General features: G+C 39.7%; 1 pseudogene; it reads left to right on the top strand.

The window, feature by feature from the left end:
• Nucleotides 1-306: 306 nt before the first annotated feature.
• Nucleotides 307-9727, top strand: LOC147432335 (ervatamin-C-like; annotated as a pseudogene).
• The last annotated feature ends 17930 nt before the right edge of the window (nt 9728-27657 follow it).

Here is a 27657-nt window from a genome sequence, read left to right as displayed (position 1 = left end):
CTCCACGCCCTTTTAGCATTTGACCATGCCTATCTATTCGTAGCGTCTTAAAAGAATATCTTTCTTTTCCGTTTTTTGGTGTCTCATTGTACACATGATAAGTGGCATAGAAAAGTGACATTCACAGCCAAGTGTCTTGGCTCTTTTTTCTTTTTTCATTTAATAAAGTTTTTTTTCTTCATGTCCTCTCTCTCTCTCTCTCTCTCTCTCTCTCTCTCTCTCTCTTCAAGCTACCCCGTATGAATTGGGTCCAGGCGAGGCACAACAAAATAGCATTCATACAACAAAGCTTCGACCTCCATAGCCATGGCGACCCTCTTGCCCTCCTCCTTTGTACTAATGTTCCTGTCGCTTCTTCTCCTTGTATACACAACAAGTGCTTTTGAACATCTAGTGTACATAAGAGCAGAGATTTCTCCTCAGAGGAGAAGCTATAAGATCTCTTTGAACACTGGCTGCACAAGCATGTGAAGAACTACTCATCTTCAAGAAGAATCTAATCTACTTACATCATTGCAAGCAAGGTTTGCATTTTCACAAGTTGGGTCTCAAACCGCTTTGTTGATCTCTCAATTGAGAAGTTCCGGCGTAAATTTTTTGGGTTGCACCGCCCTTCAGTTGTGCCTCTTGTGAACCTCTTACGGAAACGCCGCTTTGCTTTCCAGTCAAGACCTCCCTCGTTTGTCGATTGGCGGAAACATGGTGCTGTGACACCTGTCAAGGACCAAGGGAGCTGTGGTAGTTCCTGGGCCTTCTCTTCTGAAGGTGCCATAGAAGGTGCACATGCCAATGCGACTTGGAAGTTTGTTAGCCTGTTGGAGCAAAAGCTAGTGAGGTGTGTGTCTACCACTAATGCGTGCAATGGTGGTCTCATGGATCTTGCATTTGGGTGGGTCATCAACAACCGTTTCATTACACACACACACACACACACACACACACACACACACACACACACACACACACACACACACACACACACACACAAAAGTCTAGATGTGAGAAAATTTTCCTATTTTATAGGCTTTCTTAGCTCACAATTACATGGTATTATTTCTTTGGCCTGCCATGGTTATATTTTTCATGACCACATATGTAGGTCATTTTTTGATTTTACATTATGTTGGCCTCACTATTAGTAGCATTATCGTAAGGCTCTATAGAGTAAGGTTGAAACATGAAATTTCACTTACCTGCACATGTATGCACTGAGGTGGTCTGGGGCGGGCAATAAGAGAGGTGACCTCTAAACACCCCTCAAGGCTCGCGTGCTTCTCAATTGGGGCTGGGAAAACCACAAGCAAGAAACAACAATAACAAACCCACAGCCAAACGAGTGAAGGGGCACCACCTAGTTATGATATGCGAACTAGGATGCAAAAGAGATTTTGTCACAACCAAGAAGATGCACCACAAAAGACACACAAGCAATCTCACACCAAGGCACACACCAAACGGACCAGAAAGAGCTAGAGCAAAGGGAAGAGAGAGAGAGAGAGGAATGGGACTTGCATAATACCTTTTTTGTGACTCAAAAATTGAGATGGTTCGTTATGATGCTATTGTACTAACTCAATGCTTAGTGAATGCTAAACATTGCCAACACACACACACACACACACACACACACACACACACATACACACACACACACACACACACACACAGTCTTAGGGTGTGGAAGACCTCTCATCACGATACCCTCTTACAATGGACATAAAATTGGTAATGAAAACACACTAAAACACTTTCTCAAACAAGATCAAATGATAGAAATGTAAAATACGTAAGTCACCTTGAATTTACCAAACCATATTGAACAAGTGGAAGGACGAAGATTTGAACGCCGAATCACGTCTTTTATGCACCAAACTCAATTTATTGATCATGGAGGAACATATACAATAGTGGTTTTGAGATTTTTGAACTCACACTCTCTCACTTGCAATGTGTAGCTTGAAAGCTTCTCTCACACCAAAAGTGAAGCTCACAAAGTGGTTGCTATGCCCAAGTCTCTCCTCACTCGTAGAGTGTTGGGGTGCTATGTGAGATGTTGGAGATGCTTTACAAGAAGGAGAGGGGCTTACGTATAGGTTGAGACCTCTCATTAAGATTATTGGAAATCCTAATTTACAAGCTAACAAATCAGGATTATGATTTTTTTTTGAATATCAGAACATTGCGAGCCTTCTTTGTCTACTTGAGCCACGGATGCTGGCTCAAAAAAGAGCAATATTGATTGTAGATAAGATTAAAGTAGAGTTTTAAGAAAGGAGAGAGAGAGAGAGAGAGAGAGAGAGAGAGAGAGAGAGTTACTATGAACATGTAGGCTTGAGGTGAGGTGTATTTTATGGTTAGGTTAATGACTATTTTGTGTTAGTAGTAATATACACAATTTGATAGAAACCACAAAATGGAAAGGAAATTTTTCACCCATCTCCTCTAGTGAATGAAGAGGTTGTAGAACTTTGTCGGTGTAGTTTTTGTGACCATGGAAAAGTTGAATTTTCCATGATCAAACTCTCCTTTTGCAAAGCTTGAGCTTGGTTATTTGATTATTTTTTCTCTTTTTGTGAAAGCATGAAGAGGTTATGGTAATATGTATTTGATTCTAGAGAGAGAAATTTAGCAATATGTGTGTAGAGATGATAATTTTGAGCTATGGAGTAAGGGAGCGATGGGAATGGTGAAGAAGATAAAAGAAGCCAAGAAAGTTGCAGGTTTGAATGAGTGTGTGTGTGTGTGTGGAAGTAGGAAAGGAGGTGAGAGAAGACTATGGATTACTTTGTAGGAAAAGTGGACAGACTAGGGTCCACTCAAAATTTCATATCTCATCGATGGTAGCTTCAAAAATTATGTAAAAAATTGAGGTGATAATTTAGCTTGTGGGCTACATTTTTTTTGTTAGTCACTTCTTCAAGTTATGAGCGAAAATGGGTGCCAAAATCTCGTCAAAAAGCCTACTTTTTTGCCTACAAAAGTCTTTTAGTGGCCCTCTCCTTTGTTGAATTTGCACAATGCATCCAAGAGTGAGCCCCTCCTTTGTCATATCATGGTACAAAGCATCCAAGTTATCTTTACATATGCATGGAGGAGGATTATTGGAGAATAAAGAAATATATACATGGTGGGACTAATGTATGGATTATTCATGGATTTTAGCTCAATGAGCACATGGTGTTAGGATAATGAGTACATAATAAAAAATTTGAAAGAATTATAGTTATGAAAAAAGATATTGGAATCATATGATATGGTCCCTTTTTTGTATTATTTTGGGTGAAAGAGAAAAAGTAGGCAAGTAAATGAGAATTATATAATAAAATTGACTAAGGGAGTAGGAGCCGATTTTTTTGTTTCCACGAGGACGAGAATAAAAATGTGGAGGTGATTTGTATAAAAGATTAAAATATTTATGAGATTAGAGAATGTATACATTGAAAACAAAAATATACTTATGGTGCAAGAGGATAAAAGAAGGCATATATAGTCTAATAAAACACACACCTAGGTATAAATATTTAAATAAACTACCAAAATAATTATTAAAAATCTCTATAGCTAGGCCCTATATACAATGAAATATTTACACATAAAGAAGCCATAATATATATAGATTTTTTTGGCTCAACTAGCCCAATGACTAGCTAATTGAGGGTTTTTAAGGAGATACAGGGAAATTCCCCTAACTCACACACGCCTATGTGCAGTGAAAGGGTGAGGATAACCATAGTATTTGAGTGATTTAATAGGGTGAGGTAGCTCACTATGGAAATTTTGAATAACCGAAAAATGGCTATCATTAGCACTTCCCCAAGATGATGGTATATTCATGTACCATCATAAAACATCTTTTCCAAAGAGAGTGCTTCAATGTTCTTGACAAGATTTTCATTATTTGGCCCCTTGAAATTGTGGCTCGAGTTACACTTATACTTCATGCAACAAAACTTACATGAGATAGTTGCCTTTTGATAGATATTTGATAGATCTTTAGGTAGAAGGCGACTCAAATAAGGCTTTATCCAATACCCATTCACCTTCTTGTGCTCTTTATCATTCAGGTTCATGAGCTGGTAGTAACTTGAATTGAAAGCCTTCTTGACTAAGTATGGTCCCTACCATCTAGTTTCAAACTTGGCATCAAAACGATTATCGAGTCGATTGTCATACCTTAGCACAACATCTCCTTCATTGATGCCTTTGTCCTTTAGTTTCTTGTCAAGCTTCTCCTTTGCTTGTGTAGCTTTCCTCTTGTAGCACTCATAGACTGCTTCTCTTTTCCACTCAAGCTCCACTAATGTAAGAAGTTGATCCATGCATGCTTCTTGGTCATCTTGTGTCCCTTTGCTATGAAGCCATATTGTTGGGATTTTGAGCTTGATAGGTTGCAAAGCCTCTTGACCACACATAAACCAAGTGAAATTGTGTGAACTTTATGGCTTCCCTATATGTGGTTCGATATGCCCACAAGGCACCATCCAAGAAGTCATCCCACAACTTTGTATTGTTTTCACCATCTTTCAAATGATGCTTGCAATGACACCATTAGCCTTCTCAACCAAACCCTTTGACTATGGGTAGTAGGGTGTGCTATGACGATGTAGAATGTGAATCCCTTCACAAACTTTCGTGAGTAAACCTTTTCTGAACCCTAGACCATTATCAAAAACAATCTCCAAAGGTGTGTCAAATCTGCAACAGTGTAGACAAATTTGCAACAAATCTGCTCACTATTTTTCCATTTATCCTTGCCACACTTTGAGCCTCTACCCACCTAGTCATGTAATCTACAACCACTAGGATGTAGAGTTTAGCATTTTTTGTTCTAGGCAGAGGACCCATACCATCAATGCCTCCTTTTGCAAGCACGATCTGCCTTGGATCATGGACCATGGACCATGGACCGATCTTCTATTTCCATTTACAACTTTTACACCAACTTTTACACCAATGCTGGACATCCACATGCAAGCTTGGCGAAACATACCCCGCAAGCAAAATCTTCTTCACAATTAATTCTTGGGCAAAATGACCACCATATTCTTCTTCACGGCAAAACTTTTGCAATGGCTAAAATTTTCTCGATAGTTGGTACTCTTTTGCACACTTGATCCTTCCCTCTTTGATAGAGGGAGTCTTCTAGGAAGAGATAGACACTTGCCTTCTTCATGAGTCTCCTCTTATGAGCTTTTGTGAAATCTTGTGGAAACTTGCCCTCCAAAATGTAGCCAATAATGGGAGCCAATGACTTCAATTCCTGGTATCTCGGTTGCTTGATAGCTGCTGCCACCATGATGACCTGTACTTCTTTCTCAACACATGTAACTGCTTGTTGTGCAAGTAAATTTGCATCTTCATTTTTTTTTCCTAGGAATATGATATAGTTGCACTTCTTCAAACTGATTAAACAACCTATGAATGGCATGAAATTTTATTGTTAGGCTTTCATTAATGCATGCCAAATTCCTAAAATCTGCTTCACAATGAGAAGTGCATCCCCCTTTACCATGAGATGTTGTATACCTTGGCCAATGCACATCTTTAAACCATGAAGTAGTGTGTCGTATTGTGCTTCATTGTTGCTAGTTGAACCTGGTAGATTCACCTTCTCTTTCATGACCACCTCTCCACTTGGGTTGAGCAACACTAGCCCTTCCCCTCTTTTTCCTATGGCTTGTCGAAAAGCTCCATTGAAGAACAAGGTAAAAGAATTAGGAATACTTTTTGGTGGTGGCAATGGTAGGGTCTTTACTTTAGGCACCTTAATCTCCTTCTCATGTACCCTATAAGTGAGAATCCTTGCCAATTGTGCACACACACTATCTTCTACCTTGAAAGAGTATTGAAACTTTTGCAACTCCATAATCCACTTTGAGATCCTAGTACTAAGATTCATTTGAGATGACACCCAGGGAACACATTTTCTGTAGTGAGGATTACAAAAGGTTTTGGTAGCAAGTAGGATATAGAATTTCTCACCGCAAACATGAGAGAAAGCATCATGAGTTCTGCCTCTATGTAGCCTCTCTTCCAGGAATTCATGACCCAAGTAGCAAAGTAGATGGGTCGCATCCTGGTACTATATGGATCTTGTTGTAATAAAATTGCACAAATTGTTTCCTTCCGAACACTAGAGCTAACAAAGAATGTGTACTCCCAACAAGGAGGCATGAGTGCTGGTAGCTCTAACAAAATGACTTTAATGTTACAAAAGTACTCCTCAAGCTCATACCATGCAAATTCTACTTGCTGCGTCAACTTTTGCAAAGGATGAAGCAACTCCAAAGCTAAGTGAAAGCGTGATATATACATCACCTTTTGAATGAATGAGATAACCTCTTTGAGATTCTTGGGTGATGGGAGCTCAATAAAAGCCTTTGCCTTTGAAGGATCCACCTCAATGCCTTTATAGGAAACCTTGTGACCGAGAAAGATCACTTCATCCTTACCTATGTGACATTTGTCAGGATTGAGCTGACCTCCCATGTCGTAAAGTTTTTTTAAACCTTCTTCTGACTTTTGTAGATGCAATGATTTTGAGCTATAAATGCAAAAATCATGAATGAACACCCTAATTGCATTTATAAAGAATTCTTGAAACACCATGTCCATGAAACATTGGAAAGTTGCAAGAGCATTTGTCAGGCCAAATGACATGACTCTAAAAGCATAACAACCCCAAGGAGTGATAAAGGTTGTTTTCAATTGGTCCTCCAATGCAATCCCTATTTGAAAGTAACATGAGTAGCCATCACACACAATGTACTTCTCATGACCAGCTACCTCATTTAGTATCTCATCCTAAAATGGGAGGGGAAAGTGCTCTTTTTGTTGCCACATTCAATGGATGGTAATCCACACACATCCTCCACTTGACGTTCTTCTTGCGAGTGACAAAAATGGGAGAGACTAACTCTGAATTCTCCACTGGATAAATGAAAGCTGCTGCTAGAAGCTTTCTTACCTCCTTGAGTAAAGCTTCCTCCTTGATGATTCCTAGCCTTCGTAGCTTTTGAGCCTTAGGTGTGGCCTCTGGCTTCAACTCAATATTGTGTTGAACATCATCTACTCCACGCACATCGGTGTAGTATTTAGCAAAAAACTCTAGGAAATTTCCTTAACACACCTTTGAACTCCTCTCTTTCATCCATTGTAAGTCCTGTAGACAACATACCTTCTAACATTTCTTCATCTTCCACATTTTGTTTCTCTTGAAAACCTACCTCTTCCAAACCTAGGCAAGAGGTCTCTTGGTTGGATGGCATAAACCTTACCCCCATGACTTCGATGGAGGACTCCTCTTTAGTACTTTTATCGCTACTTTCTTCTTCTGAAGTGTTATCAGTCCACTTTATTTTTGTCTCACTTTGAGATGATTCTTCATGGAGCTCCACTTGGCGTTGCTTCTTCATGTCAAAGAAAACCTTCTTATGATTGTCATTCCTGCAAATTAATTTTCCACTCTCCCAATCCTGCAAAGCTTGCATTTCGATTAGCCATGGTCTTACTAGAATAAATGGGTAACCATTTCCTTTGGTAGACATAACATAGAAATCCACTGCCTTCTTAATGCCAAAGACCTCCACAAAAACATTTTTACAAATACCTATGCACCTAGCCTTGCTATTGTTTGCCATTTTTACTTTTATTTTAGGTGTCTCATGGATGTGCATTCCTAGTCTTTGCATGAGTCCCTCTGTCATGATGCAAATTTGTGCACCCCATCCACTAGACCTTTCCTAACCAATCTTCCTTTGATGTAACAATCTAGCATAGGTGTAACATCCTCATTCATTTCAGCTCGTGTAATTTTTACAACATGCACACTCTCTTTTACCTTTCTTCTAGTGCTAACTGTCTTTGTTAAATCCCTCCTAACTTGTGGACATAATGCAAGAAATGGAGGCCATGAGATATCAGGACCCTTACCTCATGTCCTCCAACAAGCTGTATGGAGCCATACCATGTCCAAGAGGGAAGTCTTGGACGTCAAGTCCTCTTAGCTTCCTTGGTCTTCTTTGCTTTCTTTTCTCATCCATGGTCATTTTGTGACGTAACTCCTTCTTTCTCCTTACCTTTTCCTCGTCCACGATTAATGCCATTTTGCTTCCAAGCAGTTGATTTTGCTCTATTCTGAGGTCGTTTGCTGGCATTACACATGGCCCCATTTATGGAAAAATTTCTTCCAACTAATGATTGGTCGAGGATGAGCGAAGGAGCGACTGACCGAGCGACAGAGCCGATTACAAAGATATTGGCAGATAAATATTCACCGGGGGCTGGTTCCGTACCACTCCGGTTCGCTCGGTCAGTGAGCTGCAGCAGTCGAGATTTTGAATGCAAAGAGTAAGTGCTCAAGGAGAATTTGTCCAAAATGTTATCTTCTGCAGTGCATTGATAGTAGCAGGGTATATTGCCAACAGCGGTACTTGTACGCCAAATGTGGTGAACTTCTTGTAAAGTACAAAAAGTGCTTGAAGAGCTTCGTGTTCGAAATGTGATCACTTGGAATGCATTGACTGCGGGATTTATCCCAAGGTGAGAGATTCCTTGAAGAGATTGTTGGACGTGACTGCGAGAAGAAGTCGTCGTGCTTGGCAAAGCCTTAGCCGACATGTATGCCAAAGGTGGTGCCTTACAAAGTTTATGGCCGCCCAATGGATAAAAGTATACTATTGGACATTGCATTGGTTAGCATGTATGTGTGATGCGGTGTCCATTATGAAGTTTAAGGGCTGCCCGCCCACTAAAAGCCAAATACTATGGCCGCCCAAGGGCAACCAAGTGCAAGGCCGCCCATAGGTTAAAAAAAAGGGGCTTAAGTGTGGAGAGGAAAGAAAAAGAAAGGGCATGGCGGATCAGCGCTCGCAGGCAGCGTGAAGGAGGAAAGAGAACTCGCCTCGCGGGCAGTGATGCTCTGACGGCGATGCGCATGCAACGAAAACGCGTCAGCTTCCTATTGCGCAGGATTTTGGTGCTTGTTCCGTCGAATTCGGCGCTCGACCCCGCGGCTGCCACATCATCAAAAGCCGTTTCCATTAGCGATATCGCTAATGGGATGGCGGGCAAGTGTTTTTTCCATGCAATCCAGGCAACCTAAAACAAGGGAAGAAGTATAACGAGGAGTCGCGAAGGGAGTTTTGGCAAGGGTGGAAGGGAGAACGAGGAGGAAGCAACGGCTCTCTCTCTCTCTCTCTCTCTCTCTCTCTCTCTCTTTCATGCTTAAGAGCAAGTCGAGGAGGAGAAGGATGTAACCTCGGCTTGACGAAGGAGACTGGAGGCGGGAATACTCTATGAGAGTAGGGCATGCAAAGAAGTTGGAGGGAGAAGAGGTTCGCCATCTTGGCTCTCGACCTCACTCTCGACCTCAAGGAGGAGGATCCCTCTCTCTCTCTCTCTCTCTCTCTCTCTCTCTCTCTCTCTCTCTCTCTCGGCATATAAAGCTAAGTGTTCGAGGAAGGCAGAAGGGTAATAGAGGAGAGAACAAAGAGGAACGGGGAAAGCTTTTCTCGCTCTCAGACAGAAGGAAAAGGCTATCTCTCTCGCTCTCGGCTCATCGTTGGCTATTACAAAGCATCGAGAGGCAAGGCAAAGGCTGTCTCTCTCATTCTCGACATCAAGCAGAAAGAGAAATATCTCTCTTTATCCCTCTTTGACGGAACAATAGGCAATTCAAGGAGTTGGAGTAGAAGTCATAGTAGCTGAAGCCGGAACCGGAGTCTAAGCAAAGATAAAAGCAGAAGTCTGGAACTTACTGATGGTAATTGAAGCAATGAGCAGAATTTAAGATTGCAGAATCTAAGGACAGATGAAGTATATAAAATGACAGGAGGGATTTTTCTTCACCGACATTCATTAGAGATTGAATTAGCAATTTATTAAGTCCGACGTCATTAATGGCCCGGTTAATCCTGTAAACGGGAGCCTAAACTCCTAGTTAGCAGCAGCTGATCCAAGTGACGGTGCTGTTAACAGCCCGCCTTGGCTAAGGACCAAGTTGTACTCAAGGTAATATTCAATTAATTGATGATTGCGGTGGTTGCTAGTGTCTGCTGTTCTTGTTCTCTCTCTTTCACACCACCCACAGCCAGAGGCCTGGCGCCTGCTCGACTCACGTAGCCAACACAAATCCCGGACACTGTGTATGAGCCAATGGATGGGCAACTTGAGCTGATAGGCCATCTCATTGATCAGCCTAAGAATTTGAAAGGGTCCTCAGTACCTTTTTGCTAACTTAGCATAGTACTTTTGGTGTCCCGTAGGTTTTTTGTTTGTTGTGTGCCTTAATCGAGCCTTGGGAAACTTAAGCAAGACCCAATCATTTTGTTCAAAGGCTAGAGATCTTTTGTGCTTATCAGCAACATCTTTTTGCCTTTGCTTAGAGATGAATATAGCATCCTTAATCTTTTGGAAAGATTCTTGTAGGTCTCCACTATATTCATCTGCAACAAAGATCTTTCCATTTACCTTGAGTAGTAGGGGACCTTTTGATCTTTCCTCCATCACCTCAAAAGGTGCTTTTTCCGTGGAAGTATGTACAGTGTTATTGTAAGCATACTCCTCTAAAGGTAAGTACTTCTCCCATTTGGGACTTTTGATCTACTTCTGTGACATAAGCTTTTAGTAGATCAAGAATTGTTAGGTTAGCTATTTCACTTTGGCCATTTGTTTGCGGGTGATAGGCCAAAGAGAAGTTTAACCTTGTACCTAAATTCTCAAAGAGACCCTTCCAAAAATTACTTCCAAAAATTACTGGTCATTATAGGATCTCTATCCAACACTATGGACATTGGCAAGCCGTGGTACTTGAAGATTTGTCATATAAAGAGGGTTGCCATAGTCTTTTTGACAGGTATGAAATGCGCTGGTTTGCTAAACCTGTCCACTAACGTCCATATTCTTGTATTCCCATGGATAGACTTGGGCAATTCAAAGATAAAATCCAAGGATATGCTCTTCCATAGTGAATTAGGGACAGACAAAGGTTGAAGCAATCCAGGTTGCTTCCCTCTATCAAACTTCGTCTTTTGGCATACCACACATTTTGAAACATACTCTTGTATGTTTGCTTTCATGCCAGGCCAATAGAAGTATGTTTCTATCCCTTTTAGGGTAGATTGAATCCCTCTATGCCCCGCATAAGGAGGAGCATGAGATTCATTTATTAATTTTTCACATAGTGAGTTAGTAACACATAGCCTATTGTCATATAGAAGATAAACATCTTGTAAGGTAAATGATTCTTCCTTCTTCCCTAGTGCAAGGACAAAAATCACATCTTTAAAATCGGGATCAATAGCATACTCATCTATCATAGAAGATAGATCATTGTGAGTTGCTATGGATACCGCATTCACTCTCGGTCGTCTTCAGAGTGCATCGGCTACTTGATTATGCTTGCCAGCAATGTGAGCAATATGAGAATTAAATTTTGAAAGGAAATTTGTCCACCTCATTTGTTTGTCGGAGAGCTTGGTCTACGTCATGAAGTACTTAAGACTTTAGTGATCCGCTCGTAGAATGAAAGGAGTCCCAAATAAATAGTGCTTCCACGAGTCTAGAGCATGTAGAACTACTAAGAGTTCCTTCTCATATATCCCTAGACCTTGCTCAATAGGGTCGAGCCTTCAACTTTCATAGGAGATGGATAGCCCTTCTTGGAGCAAAACAACTCCAAGGCAATCACCACATGCATCGCATTGGACCTCAAATGACTTTGAGGGATCCGATAGTGTAAGCACAAGTTGAGAGATAAGCTTCTCTTTAAGATTTTTGAAAGCATTGTTCTCCTTGGTGTACCATGTATACCTAACATTTTTCTTTGTTAGGTCATGTAATGGTCCCACAATTTGTGAGAAAGTTTCTATGAAGCGTCTATAGTATGAACACATACCTATAAAGCTTCTTAGTTCATGCAGATTCCTTGGATTAGGCCATCCTTTTATTACCTCTAACTTTGATGGATCCATTTAGATGAAATCTTGAGAGATAATATATGTGACCTAAATACTGAATCTCTTGTAAGAAAAATTCACTTTTCTTTCAATTTATATAAATCTTATTCCCTCTAAAACTTGAAATATTACCTAGAGATGTTGCTTGTGTTTGTCTAATTAGTTAGAGCAGATGATTCTGTCATCAATAAAGAACACTACAGTAAAGCTTTGGTGAGGCCTAAATAGCTTCTGCATCAGACGGTTGAATGTGGCCAGTGCATTGGTCAAGCCAAAAGGCATGACAATGTACTCGTAAGACCAAACATAGTGCAAAATGCGGTCTTTATAATGTCTTGTTCAGCTATGCTTATTTGATGATAGCCACTTTTTAGGTCAATCCTACTAAAGTAGGTTGAGAAGTGTAGCTTATCATATAAGTCTTCTACCCATGGAACAAGAAATCTATTCTTGATAGTGATCCTATTTAGTGATCTATAGTTGAAACACATACGATATGTGCCATATTTCTTTTGCACTAATAACATTGGTGAACAAAATGGAGATGAGCTAGGCCTAACCATGCCTTTCTCAACTAACTCATGCACTGGCTGCATAATCTCCTTTGTTGAGCTTGAGAAATTCGATAAGGAGGTTTATTAGGCGGTGAGCTTCTAGGAAGAAGTTCAATTGCATGGTCGCCATCCCCTCATTTAGGAGGTAGCTCACAAGGGATGTCGTCACTAAAAATATCTTGGAACCCATTTAGGAAATTAGGTAACTCTAAATCCTTTTGATTCCCTATATCTTCTTTTGATAAAACATTAGGTTCATTTTGAGAGTCTTTAACAAAAATCATGTACACGGAAATAGAGCTCTTTATTGACTTATTAAAAGCTTGCTTATGTACAATGGGTATGGTATTACCTAACTCCTTAGCATCTATGTACATATCTTTTTCCTTGTATCTAATGTACATTTGCCTTTCAGGGAATTTAACATTGGCAGCCATGCAATCAAACCGTGGTGCCCCTAGGATTACATCCTCATGCTCGAGAGGATAGATGAAGAAATCCTCCTTGTCCACATAGCTTTCAACATGGAGCCTCAATTTCCCAATTAAGGGAGTGACCGAGACTTCTTGTCCCTTGAAAGCACCATCGACAGGTAGGACATCTCCCATCTCATAGGCTTGGATGCCTAGCTTCGTGGCCAACTACGTGGATATGAAGTTGTGAGTAGAACCAGGGTCAAAGAGAATAAAAGCATCATGTTCTCTTACCTTTTCCCAAGCATGACATAGAGGGGATCCTTTGTGATGAGCATCCTATTCTTGAACTTTGACTATGGAAGCTCTAGGAGGCTCATTACGTGTATTCTTGTGGGGGCAAGCACGATAGGCATGCCCTTGCTCCCTACACTTGTAACAACGGTTATCTTTTTGATAACGCTCTAGCTCTTCAGGAGAGAGTTTATATTTTCCTTTATAAACTCCCTTCTCCTTGGATTTTTTGTTGTTGGATTTGCCTTTGGGAGAATTTTGGACGTTTTCCTTCCCCTTAGGCTCACTACGGTCCTTGCTTTCCATGGGCTTAAGATTTCTCTTAGACCCTTGTTGGAAATTGATTCTTGAAGCCACCATGGTATGGTATATGACCACACATATATTGCGAGGCCTTTGGGAGTTAAGATACTCCACCATATCCTACGATAAACCCGCATAAAATTATTGTTTTTGCTCTCCAAAATCCATCTTTTTGTAGACAGTGGCTTTGAGATGTAAATCCAAAAACTTGTCTACATATTTGTGAGTAGATTCATAGGGAGAGAGCTTCAAGGGTTCACCATTCGATGAGTACTTTGTCTTTGTAATTGGTAGCCAAAAATTGCTTCATGATAAAAGCTCTTAAAGATTTCCATGTTCGTGGAGCTTCACCTTTTGCTTGTAGGCTAGACCACCATTGCCTAGCGGACTTTTGAAAGTGCATAGCTACATGGCTAGCTTAGAGGACTCCGTGCCGCATCAAATTGTTGGATAAACGCCAAGATTTTGTCCATAGCACCAAAGGTGTCATTGTAGGTAAGGGAAAAGATGCTCTTTCCTCCTATGTCCTCTTCTCTTGGGCGGTTCGAGAGCTGCACCATCACTTTCTTCAAAAGGGGAAGAAGATGAGGAGGATGGAGAAGAGGGTGAACTCTTTATCACCTTTTTCTTCCCTTGTTCCTCCTCTTCTGCACCATTACTTTCTTTAGAAGAGGAAGAGGATGAGGAAGATGGAGAAGAGGGTGTCCTCTTTCTTGTCTTTTTCTTCTCTTGTTTCCTCTCTTCCCTCTTTGAATTATGGTGAGGAGGAGTATGTGATGGTCTTATTCGTTAGGGGGTGTTGGAGAGAATTTTGTTTGCCATATTTGTTGAGCAATCTCCATCGAGGTGGGAGGAGATTTTCTTCTTTCTCGTTCTTTTTGTGGGGGCAATACTGTTGAAACTTGGGCTCTCCTTTATGAGGGAGATGCCCCATTGAGTAGTAAGTTTTTAAGCCCTTCTTACGGATCCTCCTCTTCTTCCCTTATCGGAGAGAGTCCTCTTTTGGAAGTCTCACCAGGAGCTTTCCTAGGTACTCTCTCTTCTTGGTGGGGAGTTTGGAGAATACCATGGGTGCGCAATTGCTGTAGCAGTTCACCTTTGGAGAGATGGATTGCCCAGGGTTTGTTGAAGCCTAGAAACAATATAGTTTACAAGAATAGGGGCATCATTAGTTTCTCTACCATTAGCAAGATCAAAGCTATCAACATTCATTTCAATCTCTTTACCCTTGTCAGCCATACTAGCAAATTTTAAATGTAGATTTTTACTTGTACTTTGGCACTTCAAGCCCTAGTTGCTACTCATTTTTACTTTTAAAGATAAGCACTCAAGCATCTTTACCCGTGGCTTGAATATTATTAATTGCAAGGAATATAAGAGAGGGTTGCACAGAGCCAAGACAACACCGGTTCTTGTCAAGCTTCTAATAGCTCAATAATGGTTAAGCTGTAGGCAAGCCCCGTAGGACTCCATTATTAAGACCATAGCTGTCAACGGTATCCCCGTTAGCTGCATAAAGCAGGCATAATTCAAGGATGAAAAATCCCTATTCTACTTACTCTTTTGAAATTAATAACGCCAACCATTTGTAGCAAGCTTGAGGACCTCTCTTCTTGAGCAAGAAAAGAGAAACCAATAGCTATGATACCAATGTAACATTTAATCCACTAGTAACTTGTGTGTAGCAGAAAATGATAACACAGTGAGCATTTCATTAAGAACAAGTTCCTAATTAGCATAGAAAGAGTACTTAGTTGGAGAAAGCAACATAGAAATTACATCTAGCTAGTTTGGCATATACAACACTTGAAAAGAGAGAGAAATAGAACAATGACAATAATTGAGGACTTGATTTACATGGAGCCGGTCCCCCCTCCAAAAAGGCTTTGTATTATAGCTTCTCCCATCAAGGGAGACTTTTGTACAATACAATATTTGTGTTCCTTGACAAAAATTGTTGGTGCAATGAACATGGAAGCTTCATGCACAAAATTATGCCTGAAAAACATACCTAGTGGGACTAACCTCAGTCTCAAGACCTCACACACCTTCAAACATGGTGAGAGCTAGCACGGAATGAAGAAAGATAAAGAAGATGTATCTTACAAGAAAGAAGTATTCTCCTCACATAATCACTCTTATAGCGTAGCTTAGCTTGGTAATTAGCATGGTAGAAGAGATGAACATGCCATTGAAGCTTGGCTCTAGGTTGGATTTGCATTCCATAGCCAAGAGTTGTTGGTGTAGGCCTCTACTTCTCAATGCTTGGAGAAGGAGACGAAGTTCTTGATCAACACATGAGTTACGTGTGTGTGTATGTAGAAAATTAGTTAGCCTAAAAAATACCAACTCTCTCTCTTCTTGGTCGACCCCTCTTCCCATTTTCTCTTGCTAGCTTCCCATTGGCTCCTCCAGAGCTTAGCCAATAGCAATTAAGAAGCATAGTTGATAGTGTTGGGACAAGTGTCCCTCTTTCCCCTTTGTGAGAGATTTAGGTAATTAAAATAATTTATTAAAACTCTCATTGGACCTTTTAGTCTTATGGCCAATAGGAATCAGATTAGCCATTGGGCTGCTGGATGCTCATTGGACCCCTTGGTACATTGTCCAATAGTCTTATAGGGAGCTTAATTTCTATTGGTTCTTTTATCAAGAATTTTTAAATTAATTAGACTAATTTTAGTCTAGCCTAAGTTTCATTGATCCACCTCTATGGCCATCCAGATTTGAGGGGAGATTGGGGGCATCTCAGCTAGGAGCCTACCATGTGTCCATTATTCCCTTTGTGTAAAGGGAGAGCTTGGGAGTGTGTGTGTGTTTATCTCTCTTCCCCTACCTTTAGGGCTCCCCCCCCCCTTCCTAGGGATGTGGGAAGACTTTTTAGTCTTCCCATAACCATCCAATTTTCCCCACTTTTGGACATTGGACTTTTTTAATTAAATTTTGGAACCGTAGCCTATGGAAGTTTTAATGGAGCTAAACATTAGGTCTTTTAAGCTCCATGGATGCACATTAATTTTTTGCATACTGTCCCCCTTTGGATCCTTGTTGAGACTGGTCTGGGAGCCAATATTCTAGCCTTTACTCCCTTGGTACCTCCCCATATTAAATGATCAGTTTAACATGAGAAAATCAGTATAGGGAGAATTAGGTATTAGTTTTTATGACATAAAATATAAGACCCTTAACATAAATTTTTTCTAATGACAATCATTGGCAGTTTGTAGGCTGTTGAAGTTTTTATGATGTTGTAATTGGCTACCAAAGTCTCTTAAAGTTTATCTTTCAATGATAAGTTTATAATTGCACCAAAAAAGGTTGTACCTTTGTGACATGGATAACCACTAGGATGCCCGTGCATCACTTGCATACAGTGCCAATGCTAACAGAATGTTATGTTGTTTATATGGGTGCAAGTGAGGGATACTCTCTTTGGTTCAAATTTTTGGTTGCTTTATAGATTGGAAGATTGGCTCTGCTGGTTCGAAGTTTGTGAAGGAGTTTCTACCTTTTGGGATGATGACTTGTACTAACCTGATGCTATTCATTTGTACAAAATTATGCTATCTAAGTTTGTTTTTTATAATAAACCTTATATTTATTTGGGTACCTTGGTCTTTGAACATGTATATGTTCGTATGGGGGTAATATAAGTAAATAAATTTAAAATAAAACACACACACACACACACACACACACACATTATCTAGATGACAAATAGTGGCTAGATTATCATACAAGTTAGAAGCACATGATTTGTATTTAAAACTCCTAACTTTGACGAGCTTGAGCGCACCTTCCTTGGAATTTTTTTGAGTCATTCTTTTGGCTATAATGAAAATAAAACCTCTTAAGAGGTTCTCCTTATCTAAGGGGCTGCTTAATATGTAATTACCAAGCCTTTACTAGTCTGTAGACACCACATCCATGGGCAACACCACATAGCAAAAGACACCGCATCTAGAAATTTGTAAAACTCTAAATGGGAATTCATTACATATGAATCTGGACCTTGGAAATTGATTGTAGCAATTAACAAATACTCCCTATTTTATATCTAAATTGAGACAATTGTAAGTTTTTCCCACCATGGATAGGTCGAGTAAGCATGAGTGTACTTTGTCATACTGCCTCAACTTGGGGTAATAACCTAAAGTTAAGGTCTCCGACAACCCTTTAAAAATTGAAGAGTAGATACGTGCATGGGAATTAGTTGATCATGCTCAACTTAAAAACCCACCAAACCCTTGGATGAGCAAGATGGTCCTATATTTAGGACTCAAAAATAACATATAATGCAAATGAAGCCTAGTTTTTGCATATATGCACATTGGTTGCATTTATGGTGGAGCAATTCACGCATTGCACTAAGAATTTGGTGAGTTATTGAGTCTGTTTTCATTTTCTTGGCATCCTCATTATGACGGCCACACAAGTGCTCATGTCCATATTAACTCCATCCTTGGATCTTATGTTATATATTGAACGAAGCAAGATCATAGGCCCTGATCTCTTCTCTCTGCGTGATATGTTCTATCTGTCTCTCTTCGCTCACATGCTCATGTTGGGATTTGTCTGTACCAGACAATCCCTATGGATTGAATTTGCATTTTGCTCTTGGTAGGGGGAAGTGTCGAGACACACACCCACATACTCCCCCCCCCCCCCTGCCACACACACACACACACACACACACACACACACACACACACACACACACACACACACACACACACACACACACACACACACACACACACACACACACACACACACACACACACACACACACACACACACACACAAAAGACTAGTGCCCATGCCCCCTCAAGCTAGAACACATTCATAACACTCACATTTTGCAATACACATTCGGACATGCATACGAGGTCTTGACTTAGACAAACCTATACACAAGGTGGACATAATTGTGAAGAAATCAGGTGAACACAATCAGTTTTGGCAGGGGGAAGTTGAGAGACACACATCCACACATAGACATACTCACCCCCACCCCCCCCCCCCCCCCCCCCCCCCCCCCCCCCCCCCCCCCCCCCCCACACACACACACACACACACACACACACACAAGACTAGTGCCCAGGCCCCCTCAGGCCATAACACATTCATATCACTTACATTTTGCAATACACATTCGAACATGCATGCGAGGTCTTGACTTAGACAAACCTATACGCAAGGTGGACATGATGGTGAGGAAATCAGGTAAACACAATCAGTGGATGGCGGCACTTAATGAACCTTGTCTCATCAACACTCGGATTTGCCTTGGATAGGAAGAATGCAGGTCCCCTAATTTTTTCACATGCCCTTCATGTTGGGCCACCCTTGCTCCTTGTAGAAAAGGTTATTGACCACACACACACAAACACGCTTGCAGGCGTGATCATCAAGGAATTTTTTCCTTGCTCAAGCTCATTCACCTAAGGAATCCCGGATATTATTGGAGTATCATCATGATCTTCGGCATAACACTCACACTGGTTGCCATGGGAGATGCTCTCAGAGGAAGATACATCGGGTAGGTGTTTTCACCTACTTAGAATTGCTGTGATAATTTGTTACTTTGATAATTTTTTAACCAAACAACGGTTTAGGTAGCACTCTTTATAATAATTATGGTTTTTGCTACCTATCAGTAAACACCTTATGACTTTGAGATTGGTAGCATATGGGTGATGATAAGATTTCATAAACCATGTCTCAAACCTTGTGGTAGTTGGAAAGCATGTGCTCATCCACAACAAACATTTGAAATATATGATGTTGTGCCTACATTTTGTAATCTGGGAAATATAGCTCAGAGAAAATTGCATGTACTGTTGCAAATCTTGACACCTTGTTCTTTGTATAAACCTAAATGGTATTTTTTCTCCTAAAACAATCAAGTTAGACTTTAAGTATGTTTTTTGGGATTCATAAAGGTTGTGTTACCCGCATTTTTAAATAAAATTGAGTATTTAGAACAGGAGCATCGGAACAAAGGATATAAGTTGGCCTTTGAGTATGAGGATATGTTGGGCTGCAAAGTAATTGCTTATGTCTTGCAAGGTTTTTCTATGGCTTGACCTTAATCCTCTTGTGAGGGTCTCTCCGTGAGATGGCATAATTTTTTTTAAAAATTTTATCCAATTTACAAAGGAGATGCTGCTGTAATTTTGCAAATTCAAGTAAAGTATGAACTTTTAACTCATATTTTTTGAAATACTAATAAAATTATGAGGGCGATGTTGCCCAAATTTTTCAGGTGGTCAACGCATAAACATAGCCAGTTCTAGCTAAATGTTTTTGTATGGATGCAGGTAACAGCTGGATCCTTCTATTGGGATAGGCATGTCCTTCTGTAGCCCCATATGGGAAACACCTCTACACTTTTATAGCTTAGTGTTTGACATTTGGCCTATGTGATGTATGGCTATGTGTAAGCTAAGTAGAAAGGGAGGAGCTCTAGCCAGATATCTACTCTAGGCTTATAAATAAAGTCCTCTATGTACATATTTTTATGCTATGGTGTATACTTTTAATGTAACACCTTTTGAGTCAAAATCACTAGTACTCTCTCTCTCTCTCTCTCTCTCTCTCTCTCTCTCTCTCTCTCTCTAAATGTGCAAGCTATTTCTGCACATACACAAAAACCTACCTGAGCGAGCGTGCGCACGTGCACACACACACACACACACACACACACACACACACACACACACACACACACACACACACACACACACACACACACACACACACACACACACACACACACACGCACGCGCACACACACACCATCAGCCCCAACACCTTCTCCTTGTGGGTTTAGTGGAGGCTTAACCCAAGAAGTGGATGCATATAGACACAACACCAAGATGTTAATTTGTTATGATCAAAGATCATATTGATTATCAGATGCAAAATGTTTTAATTGAGAAAGATAGGACATATTGTATACAAAAAATGTATACTCACTTTTATGATGCCATTGTGTTACTGTATTTTTTTTTAATGTAGTATTTAATGCAACTGTTTAAGTATGGCTCAATTATGAGGGGATTTTCATACATAAACACACCCACTCTCTCTCCCTACTAGTCTTTGGTCGGACTAGTACCATACTTAGCAAATGTATTTCAATAATACATTGAATAAAAATACAATTACTCCAATCTATCTTGACTTTAATCAAACAATTTTTGTTAGGGTATGGGTATTCGTACCCTAAGAATTGGAGTACGTACTTACTTACTTTATGCTAAACATATTCCAAAGTTGTTACTTTGATTTATCTGGACTTTAATCAAAAGAGTTCTTTCAGGATATGGGTTTTAGAACTCTAATAGTGGGAGTACAATTAGGGTTACCTATATTTGAACTAATAAGAAAACGTAAATATTTGGGTACTTACAAGTGTAAAAGATAGATGAAGTTAGGGCATTGTATCCGTATGAAAAGATATGTGGCTGTAGCTTTTCTTGTCTTATAGAATGGAGGTACATTACAGTGACCAACATGTTAAAAGTCCACTTGATATATCTACTAGATGCATGAGAATCCAGGTACGTCTATTTCATATTACCATGTTCTCCTCCTACGAGGACCCTTTATCGAGCAATTCACATATCAAGCACCTTTCAACACTTCATACATTTGATGATTGAATCTCTTTTTGTTACAAAACATGACCTTTTTGGCAAGATAGTATAGCTTTATGATTTTTAACCATATTTTCTTGCAATTGGTGGGGGATAGGTCCACTTGGTGGACTATCCTCCACAAAGTGGATCTCTCCTCTAGGATGGAGGAGGTCCACACACACACACACACACACACACACACACACACACACACACACACACACACACACACACACACACACACACACACACACACACACACACACATTATCTAGATGACAGATAGTGGTTGGATTATCATACAAGTTAGAAGAACATGATTTGTATATAAAACTCCTAACTTTGACGAGCTTTAGTCCACATTCCTTGGAGTTTTGTGGAATACGAGGATTCGTCTCCTCTGGCTATAATGAAAATATACCCTCTTAAGAGGTTCTCTAAGGGGCTGCTTAATATGTAATTACCAGGCATTTACTAGTCTGTAACCACATCCATGGGCACCTACCACATAACAAAAAATGTTTTTCCATGATACACCTGCTACCTACGAGACCTTTAGATAAGCTAAGGGACACCACGTCTAGAAATTTGTAAAACTCTAAATGGGAATCCATTACATGTGAATTGGGTCCTTGGATGAGGAGGATGGTCCTATATTTAAGACTCAAAAATAACATATAATGCAAATGAAGCCGAGTTGCTGCATATATGCACATTGGTTGCATTTATGGTGGAGCAATTCACGCATTGCACTAAAGATGCGGCGAGTTATTGAGGCCGTTTTCATTTTCTTGGTGTCCTTTTTATGACGACCACATAAGTGCTCATCTCCATATTACCGCCATCCTTGGATCTTATGTTATATATGGCATAGAGCAAGATCGTAGGCCCTGATCTCTTCTCCCTGCGTGATATGTTCTATCTATCTCTCTTCGCTCGCATGCGCATGTTGGGATTTGTCTGTACTAGACAATCCCTATGGATTGACTTTGCATTTTCCTCTTGGCAGGGAGAAGTCGAGAGACACACACCCACACACACACATACTTCCCCATACACACACACACATACACACACGAGACTAGCACCCATGCCCCCTCAGACCATAACACATTTAGATCTCACATTTTGCAATACACATTTGGACATGCATACAAGGGTCTTGACTCAAACAAACCTATACGCAAGGTGGATATGATGATGAGGAAATTAGGTAAACACAATCAGTGGATGGAGGCATTTAATGAACCCTGTCTCATCAACACTCGGATTTGCCATGGATAGGAAGATTGCAGGTCCTCTAATTTTTTTTCACATGCCGTTCATGTTGGACCCACCCTTGCTCCTTGAAAAAGAGGTTACTGTCCACAAACACAAATACACTTTCATGCATGATCATCAAGGAATTTCGTCCTTGATCAAGCTCATTCACCTAAGGAATCGTAGATCTTATTGAGTATCATCAAGATCTTCGGCATAATACTCACACTGGTTGCCATGTGAGATACTCTCAAAGGAAGATACATCAAGTAGGTGTTTTCACCTACTTAGAATTGCTGTGATAATTTGTTACTTTGATCATTTTTTAAACAAACAATGGTTTAGGAAGCATACTAATAAGAAGTCAACATACATATATTGCACTCTTTATAATAATTATGGTTTTTTAAACAAGCAATAGTTTAGGAAGCATACTAATAAGAAGTCAACATACATATATTGCACTCTTTATAATAATTATGGTTTTTGCTACCTATCAGGAAACACCTTCTGACTTTGAGATTGGTAGCATACGGGTGATGATAAGACTTCATAAACCATGTCTCAAACCTTGTGGTAGTTGGCAAGCATGTGCTCATGCACAACAAACATTTGGAAAATATGATGTTGTGCCCATATTTTTTAATCTGGGAAAAATAGCTCAGAGAAAATTGTTGTACTGTTGCAAATCTCGATACCTTGTTCTTTGTATAAACCTAAATGGTACTTTTGATCCTAAAACAATCAAGTTATCCACTTTTTAAAATAAAATTGAGTATGTAGAGCAAGAGCATCGGAACAAAGGATATAAGTTGGCCTTTGAGTATGAGGATATGCTGGGCTGCAAAGTAATTTCTTATGTCATGCACGGTTTTTTAATGGCTTGACCTTAATCCTCTTGTGAGGGTCTCTCCGTGAGATGACATAAGTTTTTGGTTTTTTTATAAAAAAATCCAATCTACAAAGGAGATGCTGCTAAAATTTTGCAAATCAAAGTAAAATATGAACGTTTAATTGATATTTTCTAACATACTAATCAAATTACGAGGGAGATGTTGCCCGAATGTTTTTAGGTGGTCTGCAATGATCTTTAACCCAAAATTATAGAGGTATTTGTATCGTATATGGTAGTAGATACTAGCACTATGTTGAGTATACTCTGTGAATATTGGGATGCACACGACTCTACACTTAGAGGTTCTATTACTTAAAATATTAACTTAATAGTCAATCCTAAGGGTAAGCTGTAAACTAGGTCTACAGGTGTGACATGGATGACAACAAGATCCAGTGTCGACACCTACAAAACAGACAAACATAGCCAGTTATAAATGAATGTTTTTGTATGGAGGCAGGTAACATATGGATCCTATCCCTTTAGGTTGAGTGGATGCTTAAGCCAAGAAGTGGATGCATACAGATACAACACCAAGATGTTAATTTGTTATGATCAAAGATTATATTGATTATCAGATGCAGAATGTTGTAATTGACAAAGATAGGAAATATTCTATAAACAAAATGTATACTCACTTTTATGATGTCTTATGTTAATGTATTGTTTTTAATGTAGTATTTAATTCATTTGTTTAAGTATGGTTCAAGTACGAGGGGATTTTCACTCTCTCTCTCTCTCCCCCTCTCTCTCTCTCACACACACACACACACACACACACACACACACACACACACACACACACACACACACACACACACACACACACACACACACACACACACACACACACACACACACACACACACACACACACACACACGGTCTGCTTGTGGCTTTACTTCTTGATGAGAAAGATCTAAACGGCGGAAGCCGCTCTCTCATTTAGAGGCTACTCCCATAGCACATCAAATGGCAGGCCTCCTTAAAGGCTTTGAACCTCTTGTCTAGAGGCATATCACATGCCATCAAGCGTTTCACATGGGTCCCCGTATGATTCAATCTAGAGAAGGTCAAGTCTCTAGTTCTGATGGAGCCTCCCTCTAATGCTCAAGATTTGGCTTCGCTTGGGCATAATCTAAAGTATCTATTGTACTTTTTTTGGATGCTGTTGCAATATGTGTATCCCCTTCAAAAGAGGGCTCATTAGGTACATGGTTTTGCATGGGATGAAGAAGCTCAAGGGGCCTTTGAGACAGGGTGAAAGAAATATTATGTCAGTTGCCGAAGGTGTGTCCTCCAAACCAAGAAGACATTTTTTATGTGGCCATGATGGTAGGTACCGTGGCTATTGGAGTGGTCTTGTTGCAGAAGGGATGAAGGAACTATAAGCCTATCTATTTTGAAAGCAGGGTGATAAGTCCTGGAGAGGAAACCTACATCAAAGAAAAGCAAGATCCATGGCATTGGTTTTTACTTGAAAGGAGTTCAAAGTGCACCTATTGGAAGTCAAGCCAGATGGGCGCCCTTCGAGTCGATCGCTTCTTCCATGAGCCCAAAAATCCCATATATCGTCATTCTTTTTTTGAGAACCTTTGTAATTGATTGATACCCTCTAATTGTAGAAGGGTAATCTTTGAGAAGTTGAGTCACAAAGTCTATAATGGAATATTAATCTGAGTTCTATAAAGTCGGCCAGTGACCAAAAGACCCTATGCATAAAGTCTATTTTGTAAAGTGGGAAAATGACACATTACCATTATCAAGTTTTGATTTTGAAGCGTACAACTGAGAGCGGCTACTCTCTTGCAACTTGTAATCATCATAACTTGAGCTTTGGTAATCACATTTTGGTTCCAAAACTTGAATTGTGTTCCTTGTTCTTTGATCTTTCATTGAAGTATAATCATTGTCGATTCTGCTATGATTTGTGATTATGCATTAGTAGATTAAATCTATTGTTTTGAGTGTATTAATGACTATTTTTTGACAGTCCAGCCATAGGAGAGTGTTCCTAGACCCTAGGGCGACCTTTTTGGTGTGTTTTGTTGCAGTTTCTTTGACCTTGATCATGATGGATCGTGATTTTGGTACCTCCATGGATTGCGACAAAATTCAGTAGGTTAGTGCCCCTAAGTGTCTCAAACCTCCTCCTTAAGTTTTGTAGCATTTGGGCTCCGTTCAAGTGCTAAAATAGGTTGGTGACTGAGTGCAGTGACATAGGACATAGGCTGGTTACCTGATCCTAGGGTGATAGATTTTCATGTTCTAGAGATAGTGTTGTTCTTGAGATTGACACCCTCAAAGAGTCTCTTTGCCCCATCCAAGTCTCTTCCTTGAGTATTTCGATTATGCTAGTGCCAGATATCTATGCTATAGACGTCCGTCATGGAGACCCGCTAACATTGGCGCCATTGTCGAGGATAGTGATATTTAGGTGGTGAGTGACCAAGTTGTAGATTTTTACTTAGAAACTTTGATTTTGATTTCCACCTCATTTACACTTTAGCAGTTAGGTAGCTAGACACGAGGTTTAGTACTTGGTAGAGTCTAGAAGTCAAGGAATTGCTAGATCTATTCTCAAGATCTAAAGAGGGTTGTGAGTGAGATAGCCCAAAACATTTCATTCTTCAAATTTATCGTTACTTTGAGAGTGTTGTATCATTTTCTATTTTGACTTCAATTTGTACCGTTTTGTCTGTTTTTGTTTCATGTATCAATGCAATACTTAGGAATAGGGTAAGTAGAAACTACCTCCATCAAATTTGGGCAAGAAGATCAGAGAAAAAAAGGGTGGAAATCATATTTTGGGGAAAATGACGATAAACTGTGAAAAACTAAAAATTTGATGGTGGTCAGAAGTTCAAAGTTGATCTAAATTCAAAAACAAGTGCAAAAAGGGCATATAATCAAACCACAAAGAGTGATTGTAGAAAGTTTCATGCAGATTGGTCCAAGAACATGGATTGCGATCCATGACCTCCTTTGACTTTTTGAGCAAAAACTGATACCATTGGGTCTAGAGTGGTTCAAGATCAAAGGATATACACTTTTGGTGGAACACAAAAACTCAAACCAAATCAAGAAAATTAGGCAAAGATACCAAAAAACTTAGAAATAGACAAAAATTGGCACTATTTGACTTTTTGGTGTCCAAATTCAAAAATAAATGAAAATCTGACCTCTACAAGGTCTGGACATACAGTTGACCAAATTCCATGATCAAATGCTGTGGAACATGGATCGCTATCATGACTCTCTAAAGCATCCTAGGATGAGATTTGGACTGTAGAAAGATGATACCATTTGGAACAACTTTTATGAAGGTCATCATAGCAATAAACAACAAAAAGTTGACCCAAACCCCAACATACAGGCTGTAAGTCAAAAATTGCAAAGCAACCATAAAAGTTTGCTTTTGGCAAGGTGAAAGGGTTACAGATCCAAAAATAACTGGATAGGTAGACTCGATAGACTTGGGAGTGCAACCTTACAAGATTGTAGCAGATACCAACACAAATATTTTGTCCAAAATCAAGGGTAGAAATAACATTAACAAGAGGCTCAAACCAGACCTAAGACAATTTAGACCAAGAACCACAAAATGGGCCAACAAAATGACTTTTGGGATACCTGAAGGAGATTAAACCATCTCAAGTTCACTTAATAGCTATTAAAAGGTTGTGAGAAACCTGTGTGCTAAGTTTCAAGTAATTATGGCATTGGGGTACATGGATCGCGATCCATGTACCCCTTAACACAGAAAGTGTTGAGAGTGATATCAGAGTTAGTACTAGTCCTTGTGAGCACAGTGGTGTTTTCAAATTTCAATTTGGAGTTGGATTGTGCAAATTGCAAGAAAAATAGGAGTTGTGTCAAGGTTGGACAAAGTTTTGATTTGAGTAGATTTTTGACTAACCCTGCGGATGTAACTCCATAGTCACCAAGTGAAATTTGTACAGGTTCTGCGGATCAGAGTGGCTGTGAATCACCTTTGGTCAAAGGACTGAATGAATCATAAAAGCTGGTAGGTTAGGGTCTTTCAAGCTTCATTTTCTTAGTGTATTTTTGATCAGGCAAATTTTATCAAAGTAGAAACCCTAGTAATATAGACCAATCAAGCCATATTTAGAGACAATCTTAGAGAAGAGTCTTTTAGATACCTCTTTGGAGAGATCATACACCAACTATATGGTTTCTCGAAGGGTGCATACGTAATCATGTTAATGTATAACGTGAGTTCAATACGAGGAGTTTTTAAAATGCAAAAAATTTAGATAATTTAATAGCAATACATTAAAATAAGGGGTTTTTATATTCAATTTTGGAAAATTT

The sequence above is a fragment of the Adiantum capillus-veneris genome, chromosome 20 (assembly GCF_014529385.1).
Source record: "Adiantum capillus-veneris isolate H3 chromosome 20, ASM1452938v2, whole genome shotgun sequence".
In the NCBI taxonomy this organism is placed as follows: Eukaryota; Viridiplantae; Streptophyta; class Polypodiopsida; order Polypodiales; family Pteridaceae; genus Adiantum; species Adiantum capillus-veneris.
This window is presented reverse-complemented; position numbering and strand designations above follow the sequence as displayed.